Source organism: Microtus pennsylvanicus, chromosome 1, assembly GCF_037038515.1.
Source record: "Microtus pennsylvanicus isolate mMicPen1 chromosome 1, mMicPen1.hap1, whole genome shotgun sequence".
In the NCBI taxonomy this organism is placed as follows: domain Eukaryota; kingdom Metazoa; phylum Chordata; class Mammalia; order Rodentia; family Cricetidae; genus Microtus; species Microtus pennsylvanicus.
In genome coordinates, this window is record NC_134579.1 from 202,157,393 (window position 1) to 202,181,679 (window position 24,287).

General features: G+C 41.7%; 1 protein-coding gene and 1 pseudogene across 1 annotated transcript in view; one reads left to right on the top strand and one right to left on the bottom strand.

The window, feature by feature from the left end:
- Window positions 1-24,287, top strand: part of Samd5 (sterile alpha motif domain containing 5) — a 416,281-nt gene that overhangs the window by 151,774 nt on the left and 240,220 nt on the right. The gene's annotated exons all lie outside the window — the stretch shown is intronic.
- Window positions 13,263-22,287, bottom strand: LOC142837789 (glyoxalase domain-containing protein 5 pseudogene; annotated as a pseudogene).

Genomic DNA, 24,287 nt, shown 5'->3' on the forward strand with positions numbered 1-24,287 from the left:
CCCAGGCTGTCTGTCACAGCAAGGAGCATCTCAGAAACTGCCCTGCAGAGCTGATTCTTGAGTGACCTCTTCAATTTTCTCCCAAGCTTAAAACTGGTCTGTTCCCTGAACCTCCAACCTGCAAGCTCAGTTCAGTGCTGAAGGCCCTTCTCATCTCTGTTTTAACTTATCCCAGATGAGATGACAGTCTCTGAATCCTCCTCTACACATTCCACCCAGAGTTTGTGGTAACAGACTGATCCAACATCACATTCATGATTCCAATTCTGTGTTGTGCTAGAGCTCTCGATAAAATATTTTCCCACTTGAGAGAGAGAGAGAGAGAGAGAGAGAGAGAGAGAGAGAGAGAGAGAGAGAGAGAGAGAGAGAGGTTTCTGCTTTCTTGTCCAACCCCCAGCAGATGCAGCATCACTCTCTCATTTTTTTTATGGTCTTGGGAGGCAGCTAGTTTATACTCTTTGAATCATTTGCCTGCCATATTAAATAAAAGATGAAAATGTAAGGTTTTAGCAAAAAGAAAATCTGCAAAGAGGGACAGCTGAATACAGCAGCTGCCTGTCTTCTCCCCACGGTTTCCTCTCTAGTTCCAGGTCTCAAGCTAGGCTTTCTCCTCCATCACATGTCTATTCCATGAAGCACGGTGCTATCATCCACTGAAGCCAAGAACAGCATATGTGAAAACACTAACTCTTGCCCATGCAGACATCAATAATTGATCACTGCACTCTTGCCTGCTGATAGCCGATTTGGCCTGCCTTCTTATCAGTACAGTGATCAATTAATTGATTGAAATTGGCATGTTAAGATAACAACCTTATGTGTTGCTGCATAATTTTGGAGAGAGGGAGAGAGACTTTCAAACATAAAGACCATAGTGCTTCAGTAAAGACATTTTATTCAGAGCATAACAGATGATCATACTTCAAAGACTCTTTTTCTCTTTGGTTTTATTGATCAGTTATCATTCTCAAAAGCAGACTAAATGCTTCAATGAAGACTAAAGTATAGTTCTAACTTATATTCATGGTCTTTCTTTAGAAATGGAATCTCAGGTCTGAAACATGAAAGATACCTTCCAAACCTATTCCTTTAGGCTTTGTCTTGAGTCTACCATGCCAAGTGAGAGCTACATACACATCCATACCACAAAAGAACAAAGGAAACAGATGTGCCAGAGATAGCCGGACCCTCCAGTGATGAGATCTCAATAAGCTTAAGCCTATCTTTGTCTTTGCTCTTTCACTAGTCAGACTAATTCATTTTCTGAAGACTCTAAATGTAGAGGCCGCCAGTTAGTTTCTAGCTTTTGAATTTATACTGATTGAGACTTACACACAATACACACCATGACGGTCTCTCTGAAATTGTTTCCTTTGATATAGCATTTGTTGTTCTAGTAATATAATTTATATACTGACTTTCAGCTACTTTTTGATTACCATAATTTTAACAAGGAGGAAGTTGCAAGAGCGTCAAAGAATTTATTTCACATGAAATAGTAATAAACTTCCTTTAAGAGATCTGTAGCAAATCACTACAGTTCTAATTACAAATTGCATGAAACTTCTGGTCATTTAGGTTAATAAAATAGCAAGGAAAAATTAAAGTTCTTTCCATTTTATTAGACTAATAAATATGTTGGAAAACACTAAGAATTTAACTTTAAGCTTCACTATATCAACCCCAAGGACAATTACCTTTAAACTATTTTACAAGCTCTGAATGCAGGAGCGTGTGGCTTTTATGGTAATTGAAGTTTGTCATCTTTCACTTCATTATCTATTGGTAATGTTACCCCTGAGAAAAGTAGCCCGAGAATGTGAAGTGTTTCTAGGCAGGGGTAAGCAGATTATGCTGTGGGCTTTAATTTCCATTTATACATAAGGTCTTAACAACTTCTGTCAGGTTCTAGGAATCATTATGAAGGTTGGAGACACAAACATGCGTTAGACATGTTCTCGCAGAATTTGCAGTCCAACTGGACACCAAGGGAACACAATCACAGAGCTGACATGTGCAGGCTTCATTCAGCTTCTTCAGACACTTGCTCAGGCCATCTCATCAGTAGGACTGCCTTAGACTACCTCTGTCAATATTGCAGCTTCTCTTCCATCTCTCAGTCCTTACTACTTTCCTGTGCTACTATTTAGTGCTTTTATTAATAAATAATTCTCCTCATCTGTAAGTGGAGACTGCTCATTCATTTCCCAACTGCTCACACCCAAATAATCACACAGAAACCATATTAATTACAACTCTGCTTGGCCTATTAGCTTAGGCTTCTTATTAACTAACTTTTCCATCTTAAAATCCATTTCTATTAAACTGTGTATTGGCATGAACCTGTGGCTTACTGGTAAGGGTCCAGCAAACATCTTTCTCCTTTGGTGGTTACATGGTGTCTCCCTGAGTTTGCCTAATCTCTCTCTATCTCTGTTTTGATTACCTGTCTGGATTTACTCTGCTAAGCCATTGGCCCAAACAGCCTTATTCATCAACCAACAAAAGCAACACATATACAGGACACCCCACATCACACACACTTCATCTTTCTAGTTTGTTACCATCATGATTTCATTGGAAGGGGAGTTCCACAAGGGTGGGTATTTTGATCTCTTCTACTCCCTGAGAGATCCATAGATCTTAAATCATGTCTGGCATATAGTAAGTAGCCAATGATACACATAGAGATGAATCCTGCTTAGGTGGGTGGGAAATGCATTCAAAGAGAAAGGCATTTTGATGGAGGAAGGTCATTGGTTAAATAAAAAGAAACTGCTTGGCCATCATTGGTTAGAAGATAGGTGGGAGGAGTAAACAGAACAGAACGCTGGGAGGAAGAGGAAGTGAGGTCAGACTCCACAGCTCTCCTCTCGGGAGCAGACGCCTCAGAGAGACGCCATGCTCCCAGCTCCCAGGCAGACGCACGCGATGAAGCTCCGACCCAGGATGGACATAGACTAGAATCTTCCCGGTAAGCGCACCTAGGGGCGCTACACAGATGATTAGAAATGGGTTAAATTAATATGTGAGAATTAGCCTAGAAGAGGCTAGATAGAAATGGGCCAAGCAGTGATTAAATGAACACAGTTTGTGTGTTGTTATTTCAGGCATAAGCTAGCCAGGCAGCCGGGGTGCTGGGGATGCAGCCCCGCCGCCCTTATTACTACAACATTTGAATTCGACCTTGAAGAAGGAATGCAAACAGGAAGGAGAAGCACAGCTTTCTGGTAGAGAGGCTACTATGCAAAGACATATGTCCAGGGAGGCAAGATAACCTGGGATTGCCCAAAGAACACCGTATGGGAAGGGAGAGGAGAGTCAGGCTTAGGGGAGATACAGTGGAAGTCTGACAGGAAGGAGGTAAGAGCCAGTTGATGAAGGGACAGACTAAAATGGAAAGTAGCATTCAAAATGGGCTTGCCTTAATCAAAGGGGGGGAATATATTTTGTACCATGAAGATAAACTAGGCCCGCTGAACGTGAGAGACAGTTGTGAGGTTTGGGCAGTCTGTGGGGACACTGGCAGTGGTACCAGGATTTATTCCTAGTGCTTAAACTGGCTGGCATCTCGGAGCCCATTCTCTTTGGAGGGCTACCTTGCTCAGCCTAGAAGGGGAGAGGGCGTTGGTCTTGCCCCGAAGTGAAGTGTCAGATTTTGATGACCCCCTGTGGGAGACCTTACCCTTTCTGAAGAGCGAAAGGGTGGGGTGGGGTGGGGGACAGGGTGGGGTGGGAAGAGGGGAGGGAGTGGGAACGGGGAGAGCTATGTAAAAAGAGAAAAGATTGTATTTTAAAAATCTTAATAAAAATGTTTAAAAAAGATAATGGTTATTTTCTGACTTTTATGATTTTATCTGATAAACAAAATCTTCAACTAGAAGCAGCTAGAACCTATTAGCAGCTGTGAATTAACAGGAGAGAAGGCAGAGGTGAGGGGCGGATTGTTATCTGAGCCGATCAAGGTATCGCTCTGTGAACATGGACCTCCCTGGGCCGGATCATGTCGAGGAAAAGGCTAGGAAGTATCAGATGTTGAATGATGTGGAAAATTCTAAGAATAATAACAGAGCCAGCTCTGATCCTTCTAAATTAGGTGTGGGAGAGGGAATGTGAGGCCTTAGGTGCTGTGAGCATCTGAAAGACTGGCCTGAGGACTGGGAAGGCAATGCCTGAGGGACAGGAAGCAAGAACCTCCTTGTCCATTCCCCTGGCGTTGGAGGAAAAGGTTTTCATCTTGAGAAACTAAGCTACATTAAGGGAAAGAGAAAATGAGAACAAATTTGATTTCTCTGGGTGAGTATCCCAAACACATAGTGAATGAGGTAGACAAACCCGCTGAGCAGTGGTGGCACATGCCTTTAATCCCAAAATTTGGGAGGCAGAGGCTGGCAGATCTCTGAGTTCTGAGTTTGAGGCCACCCTGGCCTACAGAGTGAGTTCCAGGACGGTCAGGGCTACACAGAGAACCCCTGTCTCAGACAACAACAATAACAAAATGTACAGCTGTGGTGATGAGTTGCTGGTGTGGTGGAATTTCTGCCATTTCTCAGTTCCCGCCCCAGTAAGACATCTGACATTGTACTTGGACAGGTTTGATGAGAATGACTCAGGCCGGGCAGCGGTGGTACGGGTCTTTAATTGGGACGCAGAGGCAGGTGGAGCTCTCTGAGTTCAAGGCAAGCCTGAACTAGAGAGCTTGTTCCAGGACAGACTCCAAAGCAACAGAGAAGCCCTGTCTCAAAAAGCCAAAGAGAGAGAGGAAGCAGAGAGAGAAAGAGAGAGAGAATCCCAGAGCAAAAGGGATGCTCATCTTGATGTGCTTGGGTGATAGAGGCCCTCTGGGCCAGGATCAATGTCGCAGAAGAAACAGGGATGGTGCTAGGCATGACAGATGGCTAGGCAGTGAGGCCAGGAGGGCATCAGTACTGGAGGAGCTCTCAGAGGTCATAAGGGGTGTGTGTGTGTGTGTGGTAGATCCCATTCAGCAAGGGGCCTTGAAGATTGTCACCTTATAGGCCCAGCCAGAACATGAGCAAGCCATCCACTTCCAGGCTAGGCTCCTCACTGATAATTGAAACACTTCTGGGTTGTCCCAAGTGTCATCTCATATTACTCTGCAAATAGCTGCCCACTTAGGGTTGCATTTACTGAAGCTTAAGCAGAAAAGATAAAGAGCATCATCTCTTCCCAGCCTGTATCTTTGGTTAAGGGCATTTACTCCAACAAGGGATGGAGGCAGGGCAGAACAATGTGTAATTTATGGAATATTATCCAGATATTTATAGATGCATTTTACCCATAAGATTGTCTTATTGTTATTTTATATGGCTGAGTACAGAGGCAAAGCAATTCTTACCTTTTCTTATGCACATTAAAGTACACATATTCATTTATATTAAAATAACATCGATAGCATTTTGTGTCTCATTACTATTAAAAATAAAACAGTAGAATTTATAAAGAATAACCAAATTTGTTATTGCAAAATACCACATTCCCTCATTGTTACACTGTTGCAGCGTCTTCGGATTTTAAGGAATTTGCAATCATGTAAAATGTATTGAATTTGATAGACTCCCACTATAAAACAGCCGAACGCTGTGTAACAACCAACAAAGGGGTTGCATTTTTTTCTGCTTGGCAGATTAACTGCTGGTTTTGTTTCCTGCCAGATCGCTCCCAGTAACATAAGTAATAAATCAGGATTATTTCCTTCCTTTTTAGGGTCTTGTTCATATATTTTTTTAAGTCCACCAAAGCTCTCTTTCCTGGTGGGCAAAAAGACAGGAATCTAATCTGTTTTTGCCCTCTGTTCTTTTCATTCATCTTATTCAAAATCAAACACAAAAACAAAGTGAGTGTATGATGGGTACTAAATGCCATGGAGAAACCTTAAAAGAACAGCTGAGGTCATGGAGTAGGGAAAGCACATGCTACTAACACCCTTTTGCTATGTTATTGGCATGATGGTATGGTGACAGAGTAGAACAAAGAGACCCTGTCTCAAACAAGGAGGAAGGCAAGGATTGACATAAGGACTTGTTCTCTGTCCTCCATACATGGACTGTGACATAGTCTCTCTCTCTCTCTCTCTCTCACACACACACATGCACGCATGCACTCACACACACACGAACACACCTAATGCATGTACACACATACACACAACATATAAGAGATTATAAATAATATTAATCTACATGTTTTTATAGGAACACTTGCTAAGACTAGAATGGCTGGGCCAATTAGTGAATCTAGGTCTCTGTACACATCTGGGTATGTTTCCATTGTAGCCATGCCATTTGATGCTCATCGTGGAAGGCTGTGAGAGTTCTATTTGTTTTTTACTGTCGCCAGAACTTGGTAGAGTGAGAGTTTTTGATTTTAAAAACTCAAATGGATTTGCAGTAGAACTGTCTTAGAGTTTTTAATTTCCCACGATCGATGATATTGAACAACTCTTTGTGTGTTTATTTTCATTTGTATATGTTCTTGGATGAGGTGTATTCAGATATCTTTTCTGCTTGCTTTCAATTTGCAATTGTTTGCATATTATTAAGCTTCAAATATTTTATGGAATTTAAATAAAATCCTTTTCATCAAAAAGTCTTATTGTGTGTGTGGTGTATGCATGTGTGTGTGCATGTGTGTGCACTGTGTGCATTTGTACATGTGCATGTAAAAAGCAGAGTAAGGAGTCAGGTGCATTTCTCTATTGCTGTCCCTCTTATTCCCTTGAGGCAGGGTCTCTCACTGAACCTGAAACTCACTGTTTTCGGTAAGGCTGGCCAGCCGATGGCCTTTTGGGACTTACCCCTTCTGTTTGCCAACACTGGGCTACAGGCGTACATAGGAGCTGCAGCTGGCTTTTACATGGATGCTGAGAATTCAAACTCAGGTCCTCATGCTCACACAGTGAAAACTCTTACCCCCGAGGCTTCTCCCCAGCTCTTGAAGTCTGATTTGGAATTAATTATCATATTGTATAAGAGATGCATGCAAAGAAGCCAGAGTTCGGAGTGCAGCTGCGTGAGCAGCGTTTGTTGACAAGATGTTTCCTTCTTGGATTGATCCTGAACCTTCACAAAAGGTTATTTCTGTGCACTTCATTCTGTTTCATTAATCTATTTGCTATCTTAAAGTTACTGCAATACAGTTTCGATTACTGTCAGCTGTGATAAGTCTTGAGATCAAATGCTAGAACTCTGATGTTCTCTGTCTTGAAGTTATTTTGGATTTTCTAGGTCTTTTATGTTTCTCAAACTTCTTTTTATTTGGTCTTTGTATCTTTCATAGCACGAATCATGATCTTATTTATTTCCCATCCCTGGATACCTGCCCTCTGCCCTTGCAGCCATCCCCCAATAAAATTTAAGAGAAAAAAGAAAATAGGGGGGAAATCTCGTCATGGAAGCTGTAGTGTGACATGGTGAGTCTCGCAGTAAAGTCTTTGTCCAAATATCTCCACTTGCAAGTGTTCATTGCAAAGAGTCATCAGCCTCGTCTGGGCCTCTGGTTTCTGCTACACTATAGATGCTAGGCCCTCACTGGAACTCTTCTTGGTTATCCTGCTGTTGTCCTGTGTTGTGGAAATCCTGCAGCTTGGTCTGCAGGACTGATCCCTTCACCTGCTTCAACAGATCACAGATGGGGTGGGTATTAGGATTGGCTAACGCGTAACCCTGGTTCTGAACCTAGGCAGTTGCAGGGTTGGTCGGTCTGCCAGCTCTCCCTCGTTCTTCCCTCCAGGGTGAGGGCTCCAGCATTGCTATGGTGAGTTCACCCTTCAGTGATGAACTGGGGGGAGGGCAGTTCTCCAGCTTTCATGGCCTGGGGTCGGATCTCGCACACACTACACCTTCAGAGCCAGCTCTGCTGTGTTACCCAGATGTGGCATAGGGACCACTGGCCTGAGCGCTACAGCAGATGAGGGGGCAGGGATTGAGGGGCAGGGCTAGACCTCAGGGCCGGCTCTCCCATGTGCCTCAGCCATTGCTGGAGCGGGAGGGCACATCTCTCTCCCACCCTTGCTACCACATGACAGGTGAGTAATGGGGACAGCTCTTCCGTGCTCACAATACCAGGACACCTCTGCCATTGGGGTTGGCTCTGTTGTGCTGCCCAAGCAAGATGCAGGGCCTGCTCTCCCGAGTGGTGCCCTCATGGGCAGCAGGGGCCTTTCTCCCACCCTTCCGACCTCAGGGTCCACTCTCCCACCTGCTTCAGGGGTCTTTTATGTTTACGTGTAAATTTTATTTATTATTTTTTAGAAGCTAATTAAACATATAAAGTTGACTTTACCTGAAAATTTTTGTCACTCACCGTGTTTACATATACATTTTATTTAAGACTATAAAGAATCTATAGATTCACTTTGGAAGAACTATTTTTTTTTAAACAATACCAATGCTTCAGATCCGTAACCACACACATCTTCATTTATCTGGGTCTTCAGCTGTCATGCCAACAATATTTTGTAGATTTAAAAGTGCAGATCTTGATTTTCGGATTTTTTAATTTTTAGATATCAATTTTTTTTCAATTGTTTACTCATTGGCAGCGTTCAGTAATACAATGATTTTTTTTATGCTTGCCATACATTCTGCAGATTATGAATCTTGACTAGTTGGTCTGGTTGACAGATGGCGGTAAGCTTTGATGCTTAAGTGACACGTGGGCCACAAACAATATCAACTTCTCTTCTCCCCCATGCTGGACAACAGGCATTCATTTATTAGCTTCCTTTCTGTTACTGCACTCTTCGGATCCCCTTTGTAGTGCTACTACATGTGGTAGGCATCACCACTTCATTTTCTTCCTGGATAAAAACTGCCGAGTCCTTCATCATTAAATAGAATGTCAGCTTTAGGTTTCCATGATTACCTCGATCAAGCTGAGGATGCTTCCTTTGGAAATTTGCTTCTTCTTTTTCTATTACTTTTTCTGACAGCCTCGTGAGTATATGTTTGTTTTGGTAGTCTGTTAAAATGGGAAATTATATTAATTAAAATTTGAATGTTAAAGCAGTCTTTCATTCCTGGAATAAATTCCATGTCATCATACTATATTAATCTCCTTTTTTTGCATTTTTGAATTAGATTAGATGAAGAATTGTTAAGGGGCTTTGCATTTTTGTCTATGAAGGAAAATTGTCTGTGGTTTCCCTGTAATTTTTTTTTTGAGGTTTTGGCATCAGAGTAGTGCTTGCCTCATACATAGATACAGTGTTGAATTTAGAAATAGAGATCTGAGTATCCCTTATTTTAAGAAATGCCTGGGACTGATTTGGATTTCATATCTTCATCTACAGGAACTAATTTGCTGTTAATTGTATTCAGTGTGATGTCATATTAAATGCCATAATTTCACTTTAAGGTCTGATTTGGAAACTCATGTATATCCTCCATGTCTCCATTTAATCTGCTCTTCTGCTCCCTGCCTTAGGGGATCAACTGAGGACATTTGCGATATCTTTTCTGCTAATTCTATCACCTGTGTTGTTTTTATATTGATTTTGCATAATTTTACTCCTGTGCACAGCTTTTGTTTTCTTGCTTCTTTGCATATCTGATAAATATGTCATTGACTGTCAGACATTACGCCTTGAGCCATGACCTGTCCAGTGCCACATCTCACTGGTGTCCCTGTGTGAGTCAGTGGTCTGTTCCTGTCCATACTGCCTTTCCCTGATGTCCTTGCCCTGCTTGTGGAACTCAGTTTCAGGTGGGTACCCATTGCTACAGAGCAGAAGACTATTCAGGCCCCCGGCAAATCTCCTGAGCTTGTTTCCAGTATAGCTCTTCCCACTGTGGTACCAACTTGAAATCTCTACCTATAAAGTCCTCAGCGGATAGGATACTCTTGCAGTTCTTCCGTTTATGGTGATCAATGGGCTCTTTCTAGTTTTCCCTTCTCTTTGAGCCATGGCTGATAGAAACCTTGTTTCCTTATTGTAGGGTAACTCCACTTAAATTCTGTGTGTGTGTGTGTGTGTGTGTGTGTGAGAGAGAGAGAGAGAGAGAGAGAGAGAGAGAGAGAGAGAGAGAGAGAGAGAGAAATCTTCTACAGTAGCAGGTCTCCAAATGACGTTTCCAATTGTCTCTAATTGTTAATCTATCCAATCCCATACTTCCTCCTCTGCCCTACACTCCCATCCCCTACCTCATTAACCTGCCTAATTCCATCACTCACTCCCCTTTCCCCCTTCATACACCTTTGTTCAATGCCCTTCTCTTCACATTTCCCATACTAGTTTCCTACCTCCTCTGGGTACTCCAGTTTAAACAGACGTATCTAAAGCCACACGTAAGACAGACTGTGTGATGTTTGTCTTTCTGCATCTGAGTTGCTTCACTCAGAACAATCATTTAAAGCTCCATCCACTTACCTTGAAAGTTCATTTTTATTTATAGGTGAACAAAACCCCACTGTGTATGCATATCCTATTTTCATTATCCATTCATCATTTAATGGACAACTAAACTGTTTCCATTTCCTGGCTCTGGTGAATTAGCACATAAATGAACATGAATGAGCAAGTATCTATTAATAGGATATGGAGGTTGTTGGTAATGTGCCAGCGTGGCATAGTCCCATGGCTGCATCATGTGGTAGATCTTTCTATAGCTTCTTGAGGAACTGCCACGCTTATTTCTACAGTGGCTATGCCAGTTTTCATTCCATCAATGGTGAAGTTTTTTTTTCTCCATATCCATGCCAACATTTGTTGTCATTTTTTTAAAATCTTAGTCATTCCCATTGGCATAAGATGAATTGCCAAAAGGGTTTTTGTTGATTGATTTTCTGTCCTGCCTAGTTCCCACAATCATTAAGTCTCAAGGAAATCACACAGAGGTCTACATTAACTATAAACAGATTGACCCATTAGCTCAGGCTTCTTATTAACTCTTATAACTTATATTAGCCCATTAATCTAGCATATGTTAGCCACATGGCTCAGTACCTTCTTTAGAGAGGTAGTCACATCTTGCTTCTTCTGTGTCTGGGCTGGGACCGCAGAGGAAATGGGCTTCCTCCTTCCCAGAATTCTCCTGTTCTCATTGACCCACCTCTACTTCCTGTCTGATTGTCCTGCCTACACTTCCTGCCTGGCTACTGGCCAATCAGCGTTTATTTAAAATATAATTGACAGAATACAGACCATTCTACCACACCAGGTGTTAATCTACATTTCTGTGGTGGCTAAGGGTGGTAATTTTGTTTTTAATGAATATATGTATCTTTAAAAATCTGAACATATAAAAATCCAATGAAAATATCTATTTTATTGAACTTTGAAATTCTAGTATGATCAAAGGTTTATTGTGGATAGGAAGTACCTGCTCTGTCCTCTTTGTGGCCCACTGACTGATATGTCACTCACTGAATGTGTTGACAACTCTAGTCTTGTCTTCAGTGGCTCCTCTGCCTGGTCACTGGGAAAAGACTGTTGTCGCAGAGGTGAGGCTTGAACACTGCTTGTCACTGGAGGAGTCTGCCTGTTAGAACAAAACGTGCCAACAGAATTGATTGCGTGATGAATATTTTAACTCCATCTAAAGTTTTCAAATGTCAGTAAAGGGCTTATTTACATGTAAGCGAGACAGTTGTAAAATAATTGGAGACCCTACATTTCCTAAGAGATTCTCAAAACTTTTTGGTGTTCGGAGCGCCTTTTCCTCTTGAACGCTGTCGAGGGCTCTGAAGAGCTGTTGCGCCTGTCAGTCACACGCGCTGCCGTTTACTGTATGAGAGATGAACCCCCAGAAACGTTTGTAATATGTATTTATTCATTTGAAAATAAATGCATTACATGCTAATTTTTGGATGCTTCATCAATTATTCTTAAATGAAATGGATTCTTCCCCTCCTCCCCCGCCCTGCTTGCTCCCTCTCTTCTCCTCTAATGAAAGGATGCCTGGCAGAGGAGCAGACAGACAACGGCCGCTAGCACAACTCCATGGCACCACTCAGTTCCTACACGGGACACTTCAATCTTTTGGTCACTGCTTTTCTGTAATCAGTTACAACCTAGTAGAAGAGGTCCATAGTGTTGAAATATTATTTTAACAATACATTTTAACCTTGTGGACACCCAGGAGGCCCTCCAGAGTTTCTATGGCCACTTCTGAATTGCTCCTTTATGCTAATACTTCGGTGAACTCATAACAAATGCTGATGGTATATATTAAAACAATATTCTTTACTTTCATTTCTAACTTTTTGTTGAAATATAATATCTAGCCAGCAAAATGAACAGATATAAAACATGCAGCTTGATAGCTTTGCAAAGCAAATACCCCCAAGTCCCTCAGTGTTCTGACCACACAGAGAACACAGAAAACAAAACCCATATCACAGAAGTTCCAAGTTAACCCTTTCCTGCTCACTTCCTCTCCAAGTAGATTATTTGGTTCTTTGTTTTGTTTTCAAGACAGGGTTTCTCTGTGCAACTAATACAGCTTTTCTGTAACTTGCTCTGTAGACCAGTCTGGCCTTGAGCTCGCAGACATCTGCCAGCCTCTGCCTTCTGAGTGCTGGGATTAAAGGCATACACTACTACTTCCTGGCTTCAACTATACATGGATTCAAAGCCTGTGTATTCTTCTTTCTACAGTATCCTTTCAAAATTCCTTTGAGTCACCATTGGTTTCCCTCCTTTCTCTTGTTTGCTTGCTTGGTTTTTGCTTTTGTTTTTGGCCATGTGATCATCCTATTTCTCTTGTCATATTTATATACAAATATTTGTGGTATGCTATGTATCTATGGCATATTTATGTACACATATTCACATACATATGCCTTAGTAGGAAAATGCCCTCTATCTGACTTTGTATAATCAGTCCTTTTGTTTTCTTACAGGGAAAGTCAATCTGCACAACATTGTACATCACCTTTGTTGTTGTGTTCCTGTGAATTCAATTCTGCTAGGCATGTCCTGATGTAGATATGTCAAGTCATAGACTCATGGCTTATAGGCTTATACAACGTGCTTGTTAGTGTATGCTGCTAAATGGTTATCGGACTTTTTTTTTCTTTTCAAATGGAAAGGCTAGTCATTTATTGGAGTAGCTTGGATGGAGTCCATTCATCTAAAATCAAAATTTTGGACATAAACCTGTCTCAGATCATTTTGCAGACATTATAACATGTCAAAGTTCTCCGTTCTTGGAGATCTCTGGGCCTGGAGACAGATTTGTGGCAACAAGGGAGAGGATGACATCTTGGGGAACTCCGTATTGGAAGAGGGCAAGTGTCAATCATGATGGGACATAGTTGCACACCTTGATCAGATTTCTGTCACGACCTCGGAAGTAGATGCACATGATAGGACATTTTCCTCCTGTCCTGGAGACCACACCCGCCCCATCAGGGACATCACAAGCCTGAGGTGCTTGATTATCTCCTCCAAAGGAGCTTCTGTGGTTAGAAGTTATGTGTCCCAGGAACCTTCTAGGTGAACTGCTTTGATATCAAATTCCTTTCCCATCATTTGTAAGTTATATTTTTGGTCTTCAAAACACAGTGCTTCCTGTTCTCCACTGAAAGTAGTGTCTTCCATGCCCCAGATCTTGGAATAGAACACAATGGTATCTTTGACTTCCTTACTGTCACCATGATGTGGTCAAGACTATATATATGACATGCGGAAGGGATCGAATAGCTGTTCCTCTATGGAGAGCAGTAGCTGGAGGGATAGGGACAGAAGTGTGGGTATCAGACTCTTATAACCCTTTATAGGGACTGGCTTCCAGCAGTGGACCCCTGACATCTCCAGTGTTATGAAATATCTGAGTGTTCCTTTGATGGGAAATATTTTGCTGCAGTCACTTCTGTGATATCTTAATCTTTTAGCATTCCCAGAATAGCCCCTAGGTGTATGGTTAGCTCTTCCATGCTGGATTCCTTTGCCAGAGAACCACATCTCTAATGACAGTGGTGTCATATAAGCTTATCCAGGTGGTTTTTTTCCTCTAACGCTATTTATATTAAATACCCATTCTACATATAGATTTAGTGTTTGTTGTTTACCTCTCTCTGTACTAGAATGCTAGGCTAGCTGACCCTCAAGCTGCTGGAAGTTCTCTTCTCTTAGCTTGCCTTCTCAAGGAACATGCAGGTGCTTGCTACAGTACTCAGTTAAACACGACGTCTAGGGATTCGAACTCAGGTCCTCATGCTTGTACAGCGAGAACTTTACCCGCTGAGCACCTCCTCTTGTCTTAATCTTTGGCCTATATCCTTTTCATTTACCAGCGCTCTCTGTAGATAATCCGTTTTGGTCAAACATCATACGGTTCATCAGTGGGCTATAACCAGGCAACAAAACTTCATGCCTTGTTGCCTGGTATGAATTAAATAACAGATGTGTAGTGACCAATCATGGACAGACTTTGAAAGAAGTTACTTAACTGGTCATTGATCATCTTGCACAGCTATTATTTGCTCAGTGATTTGTGGGCTCGGGAGCTATTCACATTTTTTATATTTCACACAATTTCAATTACGCTGAAGCAGCTGAAATTTGGGTCCTGTTAGGTGGCCAGTGAAATTCACAGAAATAATAACCGTGTACAGTGAGAACTCTGAGTGTTTATTTGTTACTCAACAGGATGTGCTCTTTGTATTGTAACCATCTAAATCTTTCCCCCTTTCCTAAGCAGGACACTACCTTACTGATATATAGGAATCCTTGGGTGCTCTGTTACTTACATTTCTCTGGTTATACGCTGTAGATAATTCTTCAGATGTTGTGACCTACCTCTCTAGAGTCTTTCAATGTCTTAGGGTCCCAGCTATCAATTATGCACTTACCACTGTATTACTTTCCTGACGTTTTGATAACACAGTGTAACCAAGGCAACTTAAGGAACAGAGTTAATTTTGGCATATGATTCCAGGCTGAGAATCACCATGACAGCAAGCGGCAGGTATGGCAGCAGGACCAGGGAACTGAGAGATTACATCTTTAACCGCAGCCCTGTGAGCATGAAGCAGAGAGTGTGAACTGAAGGTGCAGTGAGGCCCTAAACTCTCAAAACCCTATCGAGTTGATGTGTTTCCCCCCAACAAGGTTGCGCCATCTCTCAAGAGAGCACTGCCAGCCGGTACCAAGTGTTCAAATACTGGAGCCTCTGGAAGGCATTTCTCATTCAAACCATCACAACAGTTGATGTTTTTGTGTGTTTGTGTCTATGAAAAAAATGGCCAATTTCAAATGTATAAATATTCTCTTTTATCTTTAAATGCTACAGTGTCATACATTGTGGATTCGGTGTTCTTATCACATAGAACTGATTACTGCAATTAGATAAAGCAGAGTAAAGATGCTGTTGTCCCTAACGAAGATTCAGCTGATAGGACCCTTTTCGTTATGCAGAACTTATTTGGAATTTAGGATTAACCTGTGGATCTGGGTCTATTTTCAGTTCACTCTTTTTCTTAGAGTAGAAACTCTGCTTGAGGAAGGTAATACCCGAAACCCAGTGGGCTCTGAAATCCAGCTTTTCTCACCAATGCTATTTAAAATTGTAACACTTAGAACAATTTGGGGTGCAGTTTTAAGTTGTTCTAAGTATAGTATGTCTACAATAAATTAACTCACTATCACTAGGAGTCTTGTTTTTAATCTGCCTTCTTGTCTGCCTTTCTGTCTATCTGACTGTCTGTCTAATCTATCTATCTATCTATCTATCTATCTATCTATCTATCTCCCTTTCTATCTATCATCTATCTATCTATCTATCTATCTATCTATCTATCTATCTATCTATCTATCTCCCTATCTATCTATCTATCATCTATCACCTGCTTATCTGTCATCTGTCTATCCATCCATATATTTCCCTCCCTCCATTCGTCCTTCCATCCATCCATCCTTCTTTTTCATTTTTTGAACAGGAAAATTTATTTACAATGAGAAATGGACAAGAGAATGTGACAAATTTAAAAGCTGAGAATTATTACATGTATCACAAACACTCAATATTTTAAAAAATAATCAGCTTCCTTGCTACATCTCTTAGGTTTTGGCTGCATCCCTAGATCACCTTTTTATGGGGCAATGACCATTATTTTGGACAAAGACTAGTAAGAAACCTTAGTATGGTTAAGCAAAGTTTATTCCCACTAATGGTCACCTCACAACTTGATTATCACATAGATGTCTGAATTTGATTTAGGGAAAATATATTTTTAAAAAAATATGTAAATGATAAGATTTAGTTTTGAATTACTGCTTTTATGTTGACATTTCACACATATAGACAATATACCCTCATCATATTTCCCCTCTGTCACCCTCTCTTATGCCCACCCCACTCCTGTTGAAGTCTCTTCTTTGGTCAACTCCTCCTGCTCTGCCTTATCCTGATGCAGCTGCTGTGTGTTCATGTTTGCAAGGGCTGTGTGGGGTTTCACACAGCCTTTCACCACCCTCTTTCTGTTACAGAATTTCCCCTTCACTCCTGAATGTTCTGTGAGTCTTGAAGGGTACGGTACAGATGATTTATTCAGGGCTGAACACTTAGCAGCCACTTTATTCTCAGTGCGTCCACCAGTCATGAGTCTCTACACTCAAGGTTGCTAACTGCAAAAAGAAGTAGCTATGACCTGGCATGGAAGTAGCAGTTGTCTGCTGGTATAAACATAAACAAAAATATTCACTTTGTAAAACATCAGCAGTACCTGATTTGCCCTAGGGTCTGCATTATCCCAGCCATGAGCAAAATCTTGATAATGCAAATCTTACCAAATATGTATTCCCTCCTATGGATTGGGCCTCCACGTATACAGGATAGCTAGGGAGTGGACCCAGCCTAGGGTGTGTGTGTGGGGGGGTATCTCTATGGCAGCAAATAGTGTCCTTTGGGGAAACACTCAGGAGTGTGGTACAGCCGGGGCACATGTCGGTTCTGCTTCTATCTTTTTGAAAAGCCATCACATTGATTTTCAGAGTGGTTGTCCCAACTCACCGTCTCCCCAACAGTGCAGATCCTCACCAGTATTTGTGTTTAACTTTTTTATGGCAGCCATACTGCCTAGCATGATATGGAATCTCAAAATGCCGGTACTGCGGTGCCTTCAGCACTATGTCTCTATAGGATTGCTTGACGTTGACAGTACTACTCTCAGCACTATTTTTTTTTTTTTTGCTCAGGGTTCCTGTGGCTGTCCAGAATCATTTGTGCTTTCATATGAATTTTAAGAGTTTTTTTTCTTCTATTTCCATGAAGAATAGTGCTAGATTTTGATGGGGTTATATTGAATCTGTAGATTGCTTTTTGGTAGGATGGTCATGCTCACAATATTAATTTTTCATCTATTAAGTCAATCAATTAGTGATTAATATTAATGATTAAAATTAATTAAATTAATTACTGATCCTTGGGCATGAAACCATAAAGCCACTTTATTGTAAGGAGGCTGCTTGTTAGTTGCTGACTGCTTAGCAGCTCAGACACGAAATAATCACACAGAAACTATATTATTCAAAACACTGCTTGGCCCTTTATCTATAGTTTCTTATTGGCTAACATTTATATCTTAATTTAACCCATTTCTAGTAATCTGCGGTCGCCACGTGGCTGTGGCTTACCAGATAAAATTCCCAGCATCTGTCTCTAGCAGGGCTACATGGCTTCTCTCTACTCTGCCCTGCTTTTTCCCAGCGTTCAGTTTAGTTTTCCCCACCTAACTAAGTTCTGCTCTGTGCAGACCCAAGGCAGTTCTTTATTAACCAAAGGTATTCACAGCATACAGAGGGGAATCCCACACCACCACTTTGGTAGTGTTTGTAGTGGGAGCCTGTAGCAAGATTCTTACATGATGACTGGCCACCAAGCAGAGAGCAGGTTTGAGCCAGAGGCAGGTGTTATTTTCAAAGATTACTTCTACTAAGGTACTTTTACTAGCTAGGACCCACAGCCTATAGGTTTTGCAGCTTTCAAAAGAGTACCAAACCTGGAGGAGCACCTATAACACAAGCCCAGGGAAATCTCAGATTCAAACCACATCAGGGCATATGATAATGTTTCCGAGAAATTTTAAAATAAAATACCTATTTGTTTAACAATTGCCCCCATGTCATAATTTAAAAAATACACCATGATGCAGGTATGAACCCAAGTACTGCTGGGTGCCTATTATGATATACACATACACATTGCATTCCCAGTAACAGGAACTGAGTTCATCTGATAACAAGGAAAAACCCAGGTTATACAAACTCATATAGGCATGATGCTCTATTCTGTGGCACATTTCATAGTGAAGTTATTATTTTTAAACTACAACAGTTTACTTAGTTATTTGTAACACTTTGTGGTTCTTAGGTTAAAATCAAGTCTGTCCAATTCTTTGTGAAACTTACACTGACCTATATCATAAGCTGAGGCACACACATTTTATAAGTAAAAAATAAATTACAATAATTATAAGTAGTTCTTTTTGGCTTAGTGAGGGCCTTTTAAATTTTAATAAAGAATGCATCTATTTGTTTAGTGTGTATAAGGGGGTGGGGGTATGTGACTCCAGCACACATACAGGCCAGAGGTGATGGTCCTCCCACCGTCTGGATTCTAGGGATCAAACTCAGGACATCCAGATTGACAGCAAGCATCCCATCCTCTGAGCCACATTGAAAACCCCTTAATAAAAACATTTCGTGTTGTAGAATAATATTTTAAGGAGTGTTGCTTTTGTTTATGCTGCATTTGTTTAACTCGGTGAAGCTGTGTTACTGTACCTGTCTAAAACACCTGAAGGTCTAATAAAGAGCTGAATGGCCAATAGCAAAGCAGGAGAGAGAAACAGGCTGGGTTGTCGGGCAGAGAGGATAACTATGAGGAGAAATCTAGAAGGCAACTGGGGAAACAGAGGAGGAGGAGGACTTCAAGGACCAGCCAACGCAGTCAGACACAGAGTAAGAAGGAAGGAAAAGCTGTACTGGGATAGGGAAAGATAGATGGGATAATTTAAGAAAAGCTGGCAAGAAACAAGCCATGTTAAGGCCAGGCATTCATAACTAAGAATTAGCCTTCATGTGTGATTTATATGGGTGGTGGGATCCTCAAAAAGACCAAAAAAGTCAAAAGACTCAAGAGCCAACAGAGTAAAACATCACACAACAATATAATGAACTTTTGTATGAAAAGTTTTCAATTATTTTTTTGACAATTGATGAATAACGATTCTTCTATCCAGCACCAAAATGATAATTATAAACTTGTAAAAAAAATGGCAAGAGAGAGAACCTGAATAGACTCTTCCTTCTGGTTTAGTGGTTTCTCAGAGTTTTCTTTCATGTAGGAAGCAGTCCATGGGAAGTCATATTACTAAGGAAAGAAGGCCTGAAGGGTAGGGACTAGAATAAAAGGGGAGAGGCTTTGGAAGCTCCATGTCCAGAGGTCTGTTCCTGTGAGGACATCCTAGCACTGTGATATTAGTATTATTATGTCAACGATATCTTCTTGTCTAAAAGTATTTAAAGTGATACTTAGTTATGTATTTAGTAAACTCTTTAAAATGTTTAAATGTTCATTGGACCTGACCTGTTGAACAACCAAGACTACTTAAATTTGGAATAGAAAGAGTTAGTTCTATTTTTCCCCATTTTTGATATGCCAATTAATAAAAATTCCCATTGTCTTCCCCAACCTTAAATGCATGCACTGAGGGCTTATTATTAATATTTTGTTAGTTGTGGTGAGTTTAGAGTTGCTGATATGTTCCATATTCATCACCAATAAGAACAAAGTTTTAAGATCATATAAAGGAAGTATTGTGATTATCCAACCTTCTGGGTCTGCACAGCCACACAGGATCAGATTTTAATGTGGTTGCTGAGGACACTACCTATTTACCCACTAAGGCCACCATTATTCCAGGCTCTGGCAGCTCCTCTGATGGAGCTGCCTTGAGGCTTAGGCATGGAACCACCCAAGAAACTGTCTTCTGACAGGACAATTTGTGGCTGGGTCTCTGGGGACTGTTTTGCTGCTCTCAAATGGAATGGTATCATTGTCTAAAAATCAAGGTCAATGTCATAGGAAGGGTTTGCCATCTGCATTGTTCTTTGTAGATAGCAGTTTGTAAATCTTGCTAAGGAGAATGTGATGGCTTTGAAAAGATCAAAAGTTTGAACAAATTCAAAGTCCTCTTTGTATACAACCCCAATAATATAAGCAATATTTCTGACACGCATGGATAAGATACACACATACATTGCTGAATATCACAGACAACATTTTTTAATTGCCTACATTATCTCAATTAATTATATTTAATTTGAGTGACTGACTATTTGATAGCACTGAAATTCTAGTGTTGTATTATTGGGATCATTCTAGAGAAGAAAGGCTTTGACTTTTTGTTAGGGGAAGCTGCTTGTTGATTCCCGGATGCTCAGCCCCGAAATATCCACACAGAAACTGCATTAATTAAATCACTGCTTGACCCATTAGAAGCTCTAGCTGCTTATTGGCTAACTCTTGCATCTTAATTTAACCCATCTCCATTAATCTGTATATCACCACTAGGTCATGGCCTACCAGCAAAGTTTCAGCATGCCTATCTCCAGCAACTCCATGGCAGCTCTCTAACTCCGCCTTCATCCTTCCAGCATTCAGTCCAGCTCCTCCCACCCCCACCACCTATGTTCTGCCCTATTAACAGGCCAAGGCAGTTTCTTTATTCATTAACCAATAAAAGCAACACACAGACAGAAGGACTTCCCACACCAGACTTTCTTCAATGTGACAGGATTTTATTTTGTAAGACCCTTAATAAAAAGGAATCCCTCCAAATTATAAATTTTAAACCCACCACCACAGTACATTCAAGTAGAAATATTCTTCTTATCATGACCTTGATGTGAGGAACCATCACAGCGAAAACTGTCTGAACTGTGTGTTTTCTCTCATCGGAAGGTTTTGTTCTGCCTGTAATGAAGCTATCATTTGTTTTGCAGTTGTGTTATTAGGGTGGCCTGGGTCCACTGTGTGGTGGTGGGTCTTCAATGCGGTTTGATAGACGCTAAGCAAGTTTTGTGTGTTTCTTTATGGCTGCAACGATAGCCATCAGGTCACCGTTAGGAGGCAGAAGACCACTTCCTGCTGTATTCTGAATGGCTCCAGGAACTGATCCAATTAGGGCAGCGTGGTAATAAAGTAAAGACAGACACAAAGACACATTACAGTAAGGGCTGGAATTAGGTGATTTGGGCGCTCCTATGGAGAAGCCACAGTACCCTGAAAGCTCCGTGTGTTTACTATACACCGCTGAACAAGGAGACGGAGTTCATCATTGGAGCAGTCTCGGTAGGGGAACAGTCTCAGGCTGTAAACAAGATCGGAGGGGTAGAAAGCTACAGCAGATATTTTTCGTACTCAGTGTTGGCACTGGCAGTTGGACCCGAGGAAGGCTTTGCCGTTCATCCCTCTGTGCCACTCCTATGGGGCTGAGGCACTGGGGACCTCGACATGACTGTGCCCTTGTCAACCACACTTGGAAGCTCAGGACGTCTCTCACGCACTGCATGTTATTTTCAAGTCCATTGCTGAAACTGGAACTCCTCACAAGTGCCTCTCAGGAGATGCAGGCAGTCGCTCACCCAAGTGTTGGTCCTAAGCTTCCCGCAATGAATCCTTGAGACTGGAGGGTTGCTGTCAATACAGCAGACAGATTTTAGGAACCATTTGCAATTCTAGGCCACTAATAAGCACTTGCTTGTTGACAAATAATTGGAATCAGGGGATGACAAAAAAAAATTTCAGCTCAAATACTCACCATATTAAAGCTTATATGTTGAGATAGGCCAGGAATAAATGATGTTTCTTCTAGCACACACTCTCCCAAAGTTCAGATAATCATTGCTCTGGGGAGTGGGTGGGGGAACAACAGAGAAACCTGGGGCCACTTAGAAGAGCTTCCTTTGGTTTTCAATCAATTGGAGGACTTTGTGGAAGATGGCACTTGTTAAATTGATCTCAATTAAAATCAGTCTGAGTGTGCGCTCCATCTCCCACAAAGGCTGAGCCTGAGCTGGGAGTAGAATCTTGCTGTTCTGCCTGGGAAAGCGGCGGCACCTGTCTGGATGGTATTGGCACTTTTCCTTTTTCTAATTTTCACCTCAGCCTTTTCTTCCACTCCGGCTTTGACCTCCCTGGCATCCCTAACCAACTCCAGTGTACTGCGCGCACCTCCTTCCTTCTGTGGCGGAGCGGGAATGGGGGAGGAATTGGAGGCAGCCTTGCAGTCTCTCACCTCTGACAGCCGGGCCTGCATGCAGCGTGCAGTTGTCAGGACACTGACAGGCCTGCTGGGGGCCAGATAATTGGATTCGAGGGGAAGATTCAGAAGCAATGGGCTGCAGAAGCCCGTGTCCTGCCCCAGGGGCAACGAAGGGCACAGATCGAAAGAAAGAAAGAGAAGGCACCCATGGGGATAGAAATAGGATCTTGATAAATAATAATCTATTTATAACACGGCATGATGAAGACTTTTGTTCAACTCAGGCCGTGGATTCGTGCTACTGGAGGAGGGGCCCTTAAAGACTCCAGTATTGGAGGGCTGGGAAGATGGGCTAGTTGGTAAAGTCCTCTGCACTCTAGCGTAGGGACTTGAAGTCGGCCACCAGAAGTCATGTGAAAAATAAAGCTAGGTGTGCTGACACAGGCTTGCAATGCCAACCCAGGGAAAGGAAAGATGGGCCGACCACTGTGGCTGCCTGACTCGCCAGCCTAGCTCCATGACCACGCTGGAGCACTAAACCCTTCGCTCAATGAACCACTGTAAGGTTACAGGAGACCCTGAAGCTCCCAGGAACCCATCCCAGGGGGAAGGATTGAATGTCACAGGAAAGAAGTCTATTTCTACCAGGAAGTTTGTTGTTTTTAATCAAAGCAAGCCTCCTGACAGCTCATTATTGAGACAACAAGGAGGGACTTTATTAATACTGCGTGACAGTGGCTCTTGTGCAAATTGAGGTTCTTTGTTCACGTGTGACAGTCTGCTTAGGCAGCATCTGGTGGGGGGCGCCAGGTGGGATAGCGTTGTCAAAGAGCAGCGCAGTAACAATTAACCCCCGGTCCCCAGTTCTCACACAGACCTCTTTCAATTTCCTCAGGTAGCTTTATCATGAAAGGTGATGGATAAAATCTTTCATGTGATTTTTTTGTTGTGAAGTAGCCCCTCATGACTACCACAGTCTGTCTTAAACTTATAGGAGTTTATTTCCCCAAATGCTTACAATTCTGCTTATATATTGTGAGAGTTTGGTGGTAGTTTTGCCTCCGTGACTGTGGCAGATAAGAATTCTCTATCAAACATAAAATTCTGGAAGTGGAATGGAGTGACATAGCTCAGGAGGTGCAGGATTGCCTAGCATGCAGGAGGCCTGGGATTAGGCTCCTAGCCCTACACAAATCACGTGTGATGGTATGTGTCTGAAAGATCCAAAACCTTCAAGGTAGAGGTGAAAGAATTAGGTGTTTGACATTTTTTTTTTCAGCTACGTAGTGAGTTCAAAACCAGCCTGTGATACATGAGACCCAGGCTTAGGAGAGGTTTTGTTTTGCTTTTTTAGGGTGTGTGTGTGTGTATGTGTGTGTGCGTGTGGTTTATTTAAGTCAACAAAAGCAGTGCTGTTTTATATAAGATAGACGACCCATTTAAAAATATGTTACACCAGAGCTATGAAATTAGACTTTAACTAGTGACTCCCTGGGAATTTTGAAACCCTGTGTCAGCAGCATATTAAAGGTATTTGAATTGTAAGAGATTTATAGGGATCGCTTTGAAGATGGTTTGGAAAGACAGAAATCAGCAACAACAAAGGACAGTCCACAGCACAGAAGCTGCTCATCAGCACCAAAGTCCTGTCGCAGTTTAGTTGTGGGGGCTAAGAGCCTCTCCCTTCCACACCAAGCACGCCCCTCTTAGGCAACTTCAGGAGAGCCACAGCTCCTGGAATCTGCGCATGAAATAAGGAAAAGTTCTCACTGTTCTCTTGGGCAGTGATCAGACGTTACTGGGACTTATTTGTTCAAGTATCTTTCTTTTGTCATCAGTTAGTTGATATAATCAGAGATAAATTTATCAGTTGGAATGTTTTTAACTGACAAGATCTGCTCTGAGTTTCTATGATTTTCCTCATAAAATTCTAAGAAATAAATAAGTTCTAGTTGTTCCTAGACCAGTTGTGCGTATGTGTTTAGGGCACTCCTCATTTCGGAATGACAGTTTAGATGTCAACCTAACTTTTGTGCTTTGCCAGCTATAGGATG